The sequence below is a fragment of the Arachis hypogaea genome, chromosome 7, assembly GCF_003086295.3.
Source record: "Arachis hypogaea cultivar Tifrunner chromosome 7, arahy.Tifrunner.gnm2.J5K5, whole genome shotgun sequence".
NCBI lineage: Eukaryota > Viridiplantae > Streptophyta > Magnoliopsida > Fabales > Fabaceae > Arachis > Arachis hypogaea.
The window spans coordinates 45,849,933-45,862,189 of NC_092042.1; positions in this window are offsets into that span (position 1 = coordinate 45,849,933).

A 12,257-nucleotide genomic window follows, 5' to 3' on the forward strand; every position below is an offset into this window, starting at 1 on the left:
TTTGGCATTGTTTTTAGTATGTTTTTAGTATGCTTTAGTTAGTTTTTATTACATTTTTATTAGTTTTTAGTTAAAATTCACTTTTCTGGGCTTTACTACGAGTTTGTGTATTTTTCTGTGATTTCAGGTATTTTCTGGCTGAAATTGAGGGTCCTGAGCAAAAATCTGATTCAGAGGCTGAAAAGGACTGCAGATGCTGTTGGATTCTGACCACCCTGCACTCGAAGTGTATTTTCTGGAGCTACAGATGCCCAATTGGCGCGCTCTCAACGGCGTTGGAAAGTAGACATCCTGGGCTTTCCAGCAATGTATAATAGTCCATACTTTGCCCAATATTTGATGGCCCAAATCGGCGTTGCAAATAAGCATCAGAATTCCCGGCGTTTAACGCCGGAACTGGCATAAGAATTGGAGTTAAACGCCCAAACTGGCATAAAAGCTGGCGTTTAACTCCAGAAAAAGTCTCTACACATAAAAGCTTCAATGCTCAGCCCAAGCACACACCAAGTGGACCCCGGAAGTGGATTTTTACGTCATTTACTCATTTCTGTATACCCTAGGTTACTAGTTCACTATTAATAGGATCTTTTGACATTGTATCTGTACCTCATGACACTTTACACGTTTCTCATTGTATTTTCTACAGCATGAGTCTCTAAACCCCATGGTTGGGGGTGAGGAGCTCTGCTGTGTCTTGATGGATTAATGCAATTACGACTGTTTTTCATTCAATCACGCTTGCTTCTATTCTAAGATATCACTTGTTCTTCAACCTGATGAATGTGATGATCCGTGACACTCATCATCATTCTCTCCTATGAACGTGTGCCTGACCACCACCTCCGTTCTACTTTAGATTGAGTGAATATCTCTTGGATTTCTTAATCAGAATCTTCGTGGTATAAGCTAGAATTGATGGCGCCATTCGAGAGAATCCGGAAGGTCTAAACCTTGTCTGTGGTATTCTGAGTAGGATTCAAGGATTGAATGACTGTGACGAGCTTCAAACTCCTGAGGGCTGGGCGTTAGTGACAGACGCAAAAGAATCACTGGATTCTATTCCAACCCAATTGAGAACCGACAGATGATTAGCCGTGCTGTGACAGAGCGCGTTGAACATTTTCACTGAGAGGATGGGAGGTAACCATTGACAACGGTGAAACCCTACATACAGCTTGTCATGGAAGGAGTCTTGCGTGCCTGAAGAAGAAGACAGTAGGAAAGCAGAGATTCAGAAGATAGAGCATCTCCAAAACCTCAACCTGTTCTCTATTATTGCAAAACAAGTACTATTTTCATGTTCTTTTACTTTTTACAATCAACCCTGATAATTATTGATATCCTGACTAAGAGTTACAAGATAACCATAGCTTGCTTCAAGCCAACAATCTCCGTGGGATCGACCCTTACTCACGTAAGGTATTACTTGGACGACCCAGTGCACTTGCTGGTTAGTTGTGCGGAATTGCAAAGTGTGATTGCAATTTTGTGCACCAGAGACCCTTGAAGGTGAAGGAGTAATTGAAGGGAGTTGTCATGGAAAGGTAATCATCAAGGAGGAACAAGAGTCAATGGATCATTTCAAGGAAACAGTAGATCAATTTCATGCAACCCTTCATCAACTGGAGCAAGCAATAAATCAATTATCTTCCAGACGTTCAGACATCCAACAGAATCCATGGCCCCACGTGGAGAATCCAATGAAGAACGTAGCATGAGGGAGACACTAGAGACTCCAGTGGACAATAAGGAGCATGACTTTGTACTGGAACAAGTGAAGAAAGCCATAATAGATGCAGAGAAAGAAATGGTTGAAGATTTAGGAGATGCAGAACCTCCACGGGAACCTCAAGTGATAGAACCCTCTTCTAAGGAGTTTGAATTTGTTGTTGAGGAGGGTGTACAACCTCCAAGGCATATCATGGTTGAAGACTTGGAAGAGGTTGATCAAGAGATGGAGATTCAAGAAGAAAAAGCACAACCTCCCATGTCCTTGGTAAGCAATGAAGAAGAGATTAAATTGGCAGAAAGCTACCAAGAAGAAGAGGTCGATATTGAAGAAGCTTACAAACAGGTGGAAGATGTCAAAAAAGAGCACAAGGAAATGGAGCTTGCAAGTTCATTAGAAACACCTCTCCCAAGGCCATTACCGTCCAACACGACGTTCAAGTGGGTAAAATTCTTATCCTTGACCTTTACTTTCCCACTTGAATATGGGCTACTAGAGACGGATGGTCAACTTAGAGCTCTATGTGGCATTAAGAGTAAGAGGAAGATGGTCAATGGTAAGAATTGTCCTGCAAGGTTCATTATGGTTGGAAACTCTAAGTTTAAACACAAAGGTTGGTGTAGAGCTCAATTGAATGGGTCTTGGAAGTTGTTTGGAAGTTGTAGTGAGAATTTCAATCGCGTGCCACCCGGATGGAATCATGATGATCTACACAAAGACGGGTGCAAAAGCAAGGTTTGGGACCCCGGAATTCATTCCAACAATCAACACTCGTGGGGCCTTGTCACTTGCATTAACTTGCTTAAAGGCTTTCTGCGCCTAGTCTGGGATCCCGGAGGCTATTGGAAGTACAAACATTGGTGGGGATTCCTGGATCAGTACAAGCATAAGCCACCATGACAAGGAGCTCGCCAAATGTCCAACTTAAGGACTTTAAAGCAAAGTGCTAGGTGGGAGACAACCCACCATGGTATGATCGTTCCTTTCTTTGTTTTTATTTTCATATTCAATAACTCTTCTCTTCCTTAGTACATTTCGTGCATCTGCATTTACATGTTAAAAATAATAATAATAATTAAAAATTAAAAAAATTACGTAATGCGACCGAATCATTGACGCGTCCGCATTGCAGGTGGTTTGGAAAGATTAAGAAACGAACAGAGAGTCATGCAGGAGCGTGGCTGGAGGCGTGCCAATGGCACAAATCACCCCACGCGACCACATCACCGACGCGTCCGCGTCTAATGGGAACATTGGCCTCCCACGCGACCGCGTCACTCACGCGGCCGCGTGCCCTTGAATTCGACGTAAAATGGATGCACGACCGAAAGTTGTGCTAGAGTGGTGCTGGCTTGGCGCTGAACACCCAATTCTTCCCACGCGGACGCATGGCTCACGCGTCCGTGTCATAGCCTTTTAATGACCACCCACGCGATTGCATGACCCACGTGATCGCGTGACCCTAGACTTGGCAAAAATAATATTTCAAACAGAGAGTTGTGCGAGTGCGAGACTACCCTCGCGCCAGTAGCATCAAACGGGTCACGCGGCGACGCGACCGCATCAATCAGTATAAGCGCAAGTCGCCCGACCGCGTGCCCCACGCGGCCGTGTCACCTGCGGCGCACAATGCCCCTGATTTGCCAACTATCTTATCTTTCTTTTCTCCAAATCCTATTTTCTCTTCTTCCTTCTTCCTTCTCTCTCTCTCTCTCTCTCTCTCTCTCTCTCTCTCTCTCTCTCTCTCTCTCTCTCTCTCTCTCTCTCTCTCTCTCCCCCATTAACAAGGTTGACTCTTTTTCTTCTCCCCTTACTTTTCTATTATTCTTCTTAATTTTATATGTTATTTTCTTTTCTTCTCTTTTCCTATTACTTCCACTATCCATATTTTCTTCCCCTTTTTTTTCTTCTTTCTTTTAATTGGTGTTGGAATTTATTTGGGTCATTGTTTTGCTTGTGAATTGTTAAAAATATTGTTTGACAATTATATATTTCTTTTAGGGTTGCTTGCATGTTTAATCTAATACTTTCCATACCTTAGTTACCATGCATGCTATGTGTTTGTGAAAAAGCCCATATGGCATCATGCACTTTTCTACATTATTCTATTCTACTATTTAATGCCTGCTTTTCACAAATTCCCTTTATTATTATATTAAGTGAATTTAATTGTCAATACAAACGTGATAGTTTGTTACGAAGTGATGCTTGATCTATGCTACTCATGCCCTTGCCGGCATGCCAATAAACATCTTGCATCGACTTACCCTCTAATGCACTTATTTTATTCCCTTTGATGAACTTTTCATATGTTGTCATGACCATGTGTTCCCTTCATTCATCTTTACCGTGCATTGACTATCACTCACTCCCCTCTTCCTTGCTTTATCTCTTTAAATTTAATTTACTTTCTCTTCCCTTTTTCAGAATGGCCACTAAGAAAGGCAAAGAGAAAGCTACCCCCAAACCCACAGCAAGAAAAGGAACAAAAAGAGCACTAGCTGCGGAGCCACCCATCCACCTGCACAGCTTAGCATGCACCGAGGACGGTGTAATCTTTAAGTATGGAGAGGTTGAAACCGATCTCCACGGGTTAGTTATTCTCTTCTCAACACCAATTTTTATTTTTATTTGTTAGTTCATTGTTGCATTTACATGTTTAATTGCATGTTTGTTTGATTTTATGCATTTAGTTACTACTTGGTTAAAATAAAAAATTTCTTTTTAAGACCCTATTTTTAAAAAAATAATAAAAAAAATTTCACTAATTTAAATCAAACTTTTGTGTTAAGTTTGTTTGAAGTTGTATTTGGAACATAGCTAAAAGCTAGAACACACAACCTGTGAGATTTGAGCTTATTTACATGGTTACATTATTTAACCATACTATTTTATTCTTGTGTGTTTTCTTCTTTATGATTGCAATCTTTACTTTGTTTCAGTCTATATGTCCATTATTTAGTATATTTACATGCTTGCATATGATTGAGGCCATATTTGATTATTAACTCACTTATCCCAAATAAGCCTACCCTTTTATGTCACCCTTGTTAGCCCCCCTTGAGCCTTTTAACCCCCTTCTATTTTATAAGCACATTACTAGCCTTAAGCAGAAAAACAAAATAAAAATCTCAAGTTGAATCCATGGTTAGCTTAAGATAGATATTGTGTATAATTTAAGTGTGGGGAATTTTTTGGGAACATGGGATGATAGAAAAAAAAGTAGGGAATTAAATTGAATAAGTTATTTAAAAATTTGGGAAGCATGCTCATGTGAAATCAAAATAATTAAATTACCATGTGCATTAAAAAAATAAAAAAAATTTAAGTAATTAAATAAGGGGATACAAAAAAAATATATTACCCCAAATGCAAAATAAAAAAAAATCAATGCACATGGGACAAAATTCAAAAATAAGTTTGATACATGAGCATGTAATACAAAAGTGGGAAAAATTTGGGTAGCTAGGTAAAGCATTTTAAATTGTATAAAGTATGTATATGTTAGGTGAGATCTTAGACTAATCAAGGGTTCAATTATTAGCTCACTTAGCCTTATATATATATACCCTTACCCTTACCTTAGCCCCATTACAACCTTGAAAAAGACCTCATGATGTTTGTATGTATACACTAAATATTTGTTGATTGGTTAGATGAAGAACAAAGCTTAGAAAACATGACTAGGGAAGAGTAGAGTGATTGACCCTATACACTTGAGAGACTAGAGTGATATACACTACCAGTGAGGGTTCAAGGCTTGATTCTATGTCCCCTGCTTTCATGAGCTATCTTCTTACAAGTTTACTTATATTTCATTGTATAATTTGAATTAGTGGAATTTGATTCATATTTGTCTTGGAGAACTTATTTACTTTTAACCAAGTAGGTAGAAACATTTTGCATGTAGTTGCATCCGCATAGATAGGTTGCATTGCATACTCTCTATCATTCCTCTTCACTCCTTTATAGCTTCTCTTGAGCTTAGCATGAAGACATGCTAATGTTTAAGTATGGGGAGGTTGATAAACCACTATTTTATGGTTTATCTTGTGCTTAATTGAGTGGATTTTATCAATCTTTCATACATTTATTCATACGATTTGCATGTTTTACAATTCCTTTCCAGAATTTGTTCTATGATTGAAAACATGCTTGTTTGGCTTTTATTTTCTTTTATTTAATCCTCTCTTATTACCATTAGATGCCTTGATATGTGTGTTAAGTGATTTCATGGATTACAGGGCAGGAATGGCTTAGAGGATGGAAAGGAAGCACGCAAAAGTGGAAAGAATACAAGAAGTTGAAGGAACTGCAAAGCTGTCAACCTGACCCTCTCGCACTAAAACAATCATAACTTGAGCTACAGAGGTTCAAATGATGCGGTTTCACTTGCGTTGAAAAGCTAACGTCCGGGGCTTTGATTTGATATATAATTCGGCATAGTGGCCATACAGATAGACGACGCGAACGTGCGCTCCACGCGGACGCGTCGCATCTGCAAATCTCATTCCATGCAAACGCGTGGATGACGCCTCCGTGTCACTTTGCCACGACCTGTACGGACCAAATTTCACAAATAGCGATTTCTGGGCTGTTTCTGACCCAGTTTTCAGCCCAGAAAACACAGATTAGAGGCTATAAAGTGGGGGAATCCATTAATTCATGAACATACATTCATAATTCACTACTCGCAATTTTAGGTTTTAGATGTAGTTTTTAGAAAGAGAGGTTCTCTCCTCTCTCTTAGGATTTAGGATTAGGATTCCTCTTAAAGGATTTAGGATTTATTATTATTTCAACTTACAATTTCTTCTGAGCTCCAGGTTCAATATTCCTTTATTTTGACCTCTCTTCTACTTTGAGATACTTTAATGCTTTTATTTATGTTTGATTTATGTTGCCCAATTGGCTTATGAATATTTTCCATGTTAGATTTGACTTCTTTGAATGAATGTTATTTGAGGTGTTCCAGATATTTATGATTTTAATTTAGCTTTCTACATTCCTGGCTTTGGTTAAGAAATCAGTAACTCTTGAGTTATCAAACTCAACGTGATCGATAATCGCTATCTTTGCTAATTAGCTTGAACTTCTATAATCCCAATCTTTTCTAGGAATTAACTAGGATTTGAAGATCAAACTAATTAGCCACTTGACCTTCTTTCACACCAGCAGAGGTTAACTAAGTGGAATTAAGATTCAATTTTCATCATCATTGATAAGGATAACTAGGATAGGACTTCCAATTTCTCATACCTTTCCAAGAGTTTATTTTATAGTCATTTATTTATTTTATTTGTCATTTATCATATTTGTTCCTCATTCTCAAAACCCTCAATTTACAAAACTCATAAACAATAATAAGAACACACCTCCCTGCAATTCCTTGAGAAGACGACACGAGGTTTAAATACTTCGGTTATCAATTTATTTAGGGGTTTGTTACTTGTGACAACCAAAACGTTTGTATGAAGGGATTTCTGTTGGTTCAGAATCTATACTTACAACGCGACTTTATAAAATTCTTTACTAGCAAAAATCCTAACGTCACTTAGCTTCGATGGCGGCTCCAAGTCGGACCAGCGGCGACGGTGACGCGATGGTGGCGGCGCGGCAGTGATGACAAAATCGGCCTTTCCTTTCTCACACATCTCTCCTTCACAACAGTGTAGCTGGCAGCGGCAAGGACGAACGGCTGCGTCGGGGTTGACGGGCTCAGCGACGATGACCAGAAATGGCAGCTCCCTGGATAACGCAGCGGCGCGAGTAGCAGGACGTAGTGGTGGCGGCGAGTTCCTCCTCCCCCGACGCTCTCTTCCTCTCTCTCGGATCCCCCTCTTCTTCCTCCCCTTTCCTTCTTTCTTTCTTCTTTTCTTTCTTTCTTTCCTTTCTTTCACAGGATCGTGTGTGTATGGTGATAGTGAGCGTAATGGGTGAGGGTGTGAGAGAGGTGAGTGTAGTGTGTTAGGGTTTGGGGTAGTATGGGTTAGTTTAGGTATCTTTATTTAAAATAGGGGTAGTAGTGTAATTTTATAAAATAAATAAAAAGATAGAATAATAATTAAAAATCAAATTAAATTTAAAGTACTTATATTTAAAATACCTTTTAATTACCAAATTTGTAAATTATTTTTAGTTAAATACAAATTTAATAAAAATTGAAAATAAGTAAATTAATTCTCCTTTATTTATAAAATAAGATTAAAAATATTAAAATTAAGACATATAAAATACTCATTATTTTTAAAGTATAAAAATTCTAAATTAAAATAAGAATTTGCCTGGTTTATATGAAAAATCTCAAAAATATAATCTCAAGTAATTATAATAAATCTTAAATAATTTATTAATAAATTTTCAAAATTTGAAGTTTTACAAGGCTTTGGCAGACTTCATAGCCGAAATAACCCCGTGAAACGAGCTTAAGAAAACCTGGAAACTCCATGTTGACAGCTCTTTGATCACCAACTCAGGAGGGGCAGGAATAATACTGGAAAACGAGAATGGAATCACCATCGAGCAGTCCATTCGATATGAATTTCCGATATCCAACAATCAAGCCGAATATGAAGCCCTCCTGGCCGTACTGACATTAGCCAAAGAAGTTGACAGAAGGGTGTTAGAAGTCCACATTGACTCCCAGGTAGTTAGCTCCTAAATTAACGGAGGCTACCAAACACGGGATCCCCTGCTACAGCAATACTTAACCAAAGTAAAAGAATTGACGGTCGAGTTCGATGGAGTAACCATCCAACACATTCCCAGGGAACAAAATTCAACGGCAGACTTACTCTCAAAGATAGAAAGAACCAAACCAATCCCGGAAAACCGGTCACTAATTTAAGAGGTTATCAAACACTGTCTGTCTTAGCTACGTGCTCGGTCGGCCTAACGGTCACGAGCCGACACCCTTGGACATCCCCAATATTACAATCCTCATGAACGAGAAACTACCCGAAGATCCCAAGGAAGCAAAACGGACTACATCTTTCGTGAAATCCATGAGGGATGCTGGATAGCTCCGATACCTCATTGTCGCCATCAACTACTACGCTAAGTGGGTCAAAGCCGAGCCCTTGGCCTCCATAACGACCACCCAATGCTGGAAGTTCTTCTGGAGACACATCATGACCCGATTTGAGATCTCCGAGATCGTAATCTCAAACAACAGAACCCAACGGTTCAACTTAGTAGAACACCCACAGATAAATAGACAAGTAGAAGCGGACAACAAGATAATAGTAAGAGGCCTCAAGAAGCGGCTCGACGAGGCCAAAAGACTCTGGGACGACGAACTCGGTTCTGTCCTCTGACCTCTGGTCATATCGGACCTCCCCTCAAACGTCACTAGAGAAACCCCTTTGTGACTGACGTACAGCCTAGAGGCCGTCAACCCCGTAGAAGTCGAGGATCCTAGCCCACAGAGGACCATGGGAGGAAACGACGAAGAAGCAAAAAAGGACCTCACGGATGAAATCAAGAGCATAGCACACCTACGGGAGCTAGCTCTAAAACAAAGAATAAGCCTAAGGTACAACCGTAGCATATTACGATGGGACTTCGGACCAGGGGACATCGTCTTGCGACGAAACGATATCGTTCCCCCCACTCCTGGAGAATGGATGCTCGCACCTAACTGGGAGCCCCACCCAAATCAAGACGGTAATTGGGAAAGGAGCCCACAAGCTCGAACGACTAGACGGAACAGAGATCCCGAGATCCTGGAATGCCACCAACATACGGCGTTACTATACCTAGGAGCATCATCTCAAGCCACGGTACCGAAGAAGCATCATATTTAGTTTGTTCAAGATTGGTTTTACTTTACTTTTTCTTTCCTTTTTAAATTATTAGTAGTTTCACATTTACTCTTACCAAATACTCTTTTCTACCTGCATCGGGAGGTTTTAACGAGGTCCCAAACTTTAAATAAAGATCATTTTTTTTCCAAAAATACTACCCTATCCAGTGGCACAAGCTAAACACGGCTACCCCCAGGGAACGATCAACCTCGAGACCAAAATTAAACAGATATCCACGACATAAACAAAATCTACACCAAGAGACCCCAAAGATATTTACGACAAACAAAGTAATAAACAAGCAAAGTCATAAAACGGCTTACAAAATTATATTGTTATGCCGAGAAAACGACCCGTAAACTTGAAAACATTACAAAAGAAAATTTCACTCTAAATCCACAATCTGGCTATCTTTGATAATCTTGAAGGCCCCATCACGGAGACGTCCATGCCCGGAGCAAGGACTAGGGCTTGGGCTCTCAACATCTCCTTGGCAGCTGAGATCGCACCCTTGACATCTTCCAATAGCTCCCCTTCTCCTTCTTCAATTTCCCCACCTTGGCCCTCAAAGCCTCTACTTCGGACAGCAGCACAACGGCCTTGGACTCAATGTCGGAGGAGCGTTTGCGTTTGCTAGCATGCTGAGTGAGGAGGGAAGTTTTGACCTCGAAAAGACAAAGAATCTTGGCACCAGCATCCTCAGCATCCTTCGTCAGCTTCAGCTGAGCCATCTCTGTCTCCGCCTTCAGTTTCCCAACCTCCGCCTGAGATTGGGTGGAGCTTACCGTCCAAAAGACCCAACTGAGACAATACTGGCTCTACCTTGCAGACAAACACAACAGTATGGAGAAGGACTCGATACGCCGATCTTGCTTGACCAACAACATCACAATCATGAAAATACTCCTCGGTACTTAGGAGAAGGTACTGCTTAATAAAGGCCGGATCGAGCAACATCACCGACAGGATCGAGCCCTCCTCCTCTAGATTCTCCCAACTACTACCCTTCGCCGGCCCTTTTCATTTCTAGGCCGCCTCAACAGCTGAGACCACGACCACGTCTTCCTCGGGCCTAGCCACCGCCGAACCAGGCGAAACAGGACCTGCACCTCGCAACGGAAACCATCTCCTGAGGAACAATCCGATATCTGCTGGAGGATGGGATTGAAGAGTCAAAGGAGAAGCTTCCGAGCCTGCTTCCTAGGCTATAGTGGCATTCAGCATCGCTAACTGGGTCAACCTACCGGCCATCTGGACTGAAAAAGGAAAAGCAAAAATGTAACTCTTAAACTCAGAAACTAGGGACATATCAATGAGCATTCAAAACAACACACACCAATATATGTCCGACACATCTCTGGGTCACCCATGACGTCTCGAGGATTCAACGGTCTCTCCCCAAAGATCGACCATAAAACACTAGCAATGTCTTTGTTCTGGGCAAAAAGCATCTCATATGTTACTCACGTCAAGTACGATGCCCCGGCCCCGAAGTTCTAACACATCGCAAACCGACATTCTCCCTCCAGAATTAGCCAGAAGGGATGGTGTCCCCAAGTAGGACACATCTTGAAATACTCCCTCTTGAACCTAGAAGTCCTCAAATAAACCAAATATACATTGGCCGGCTGGACCCTAAACGACACATATCCTTTTTTGTGTTTCCCCTTCTTGGTTGGCAAGGTACACAAAATATAAAACAGGAAAACCTCCACCTAGAACAAAAGCTCCAAGTACTCGCATACGAGCTAGGAAGTCCGGATGACATTCTAGCTGTTAAGATGCAACTGAGATGGTGCCATGGAACAACGATTTAATAGCGCCTGGACAAAATATGACAAAGGAAGTTGCACCCCCAGCCGCATAAACATCGACTCGTACACCTATATCCATTTGGGCACACTAGGCGAGTCAAGGTTTATGCAACAAACCCTTTCGTCGGCCCCGAGGAGCATGAGCTCATACTGACGCTCTGCATTGCTGTCCTCACAAATCGTCCCTTGGTCTCAGAGCCACTGAAGATCTGCCTCCGTCACCCGAGACAGCGTTCCCCACACATCAGAAGTCACATAATAATACGTCCAGGAAACGCCACCGGTCGGGATCATGGGAGCTCCGGCACCCTCACTCCTCCGCTGGGCCACACCTAAAAAAGGGGAGGAGCACCACCATCAACCCACCAGGACCAAATGGAAGAAAGTCACACAAATAACAATCCACCTAATACAAACTAAAACTAAGCCTAGAACAGTGGTAGTCACCCTCTCTAGTAATTCACTAACGCTACCAGAAAATAACCCAATATGAAGAAATCCAGAATACCAAATAGACAAAAGGAATGCAAAAACATTCAAAACATGCGCCAAGAGAAGAAGAAAAATACCAACCTGATAGAATACTAGAGTAAAATGAAGATCAAAGAAAGGCACAAAGCACTGGATGGACACACAAAACGCACGAACGGGCTAGAAACTCAAAGCTATAGAAGAAGAATGCGAAGCGGTTTATGAAGCAAAACAAAAGGAAGAGACATAGAGAGAGAGGGAAAATAAAAATCAAAACAGTTACAAATAAACCAAAAAACGCCCTAAAGAAAAAAGGCGAAGTGGCAAAGGGCAAAAGCGAAAAAGAAATCAAAATGTCCCCTCGCATTAAATGTTATTATGACACCTGGGGAAGCGCAACTGACAAAACCCCTTTAGAAAGAGCAACGGGCATATGAT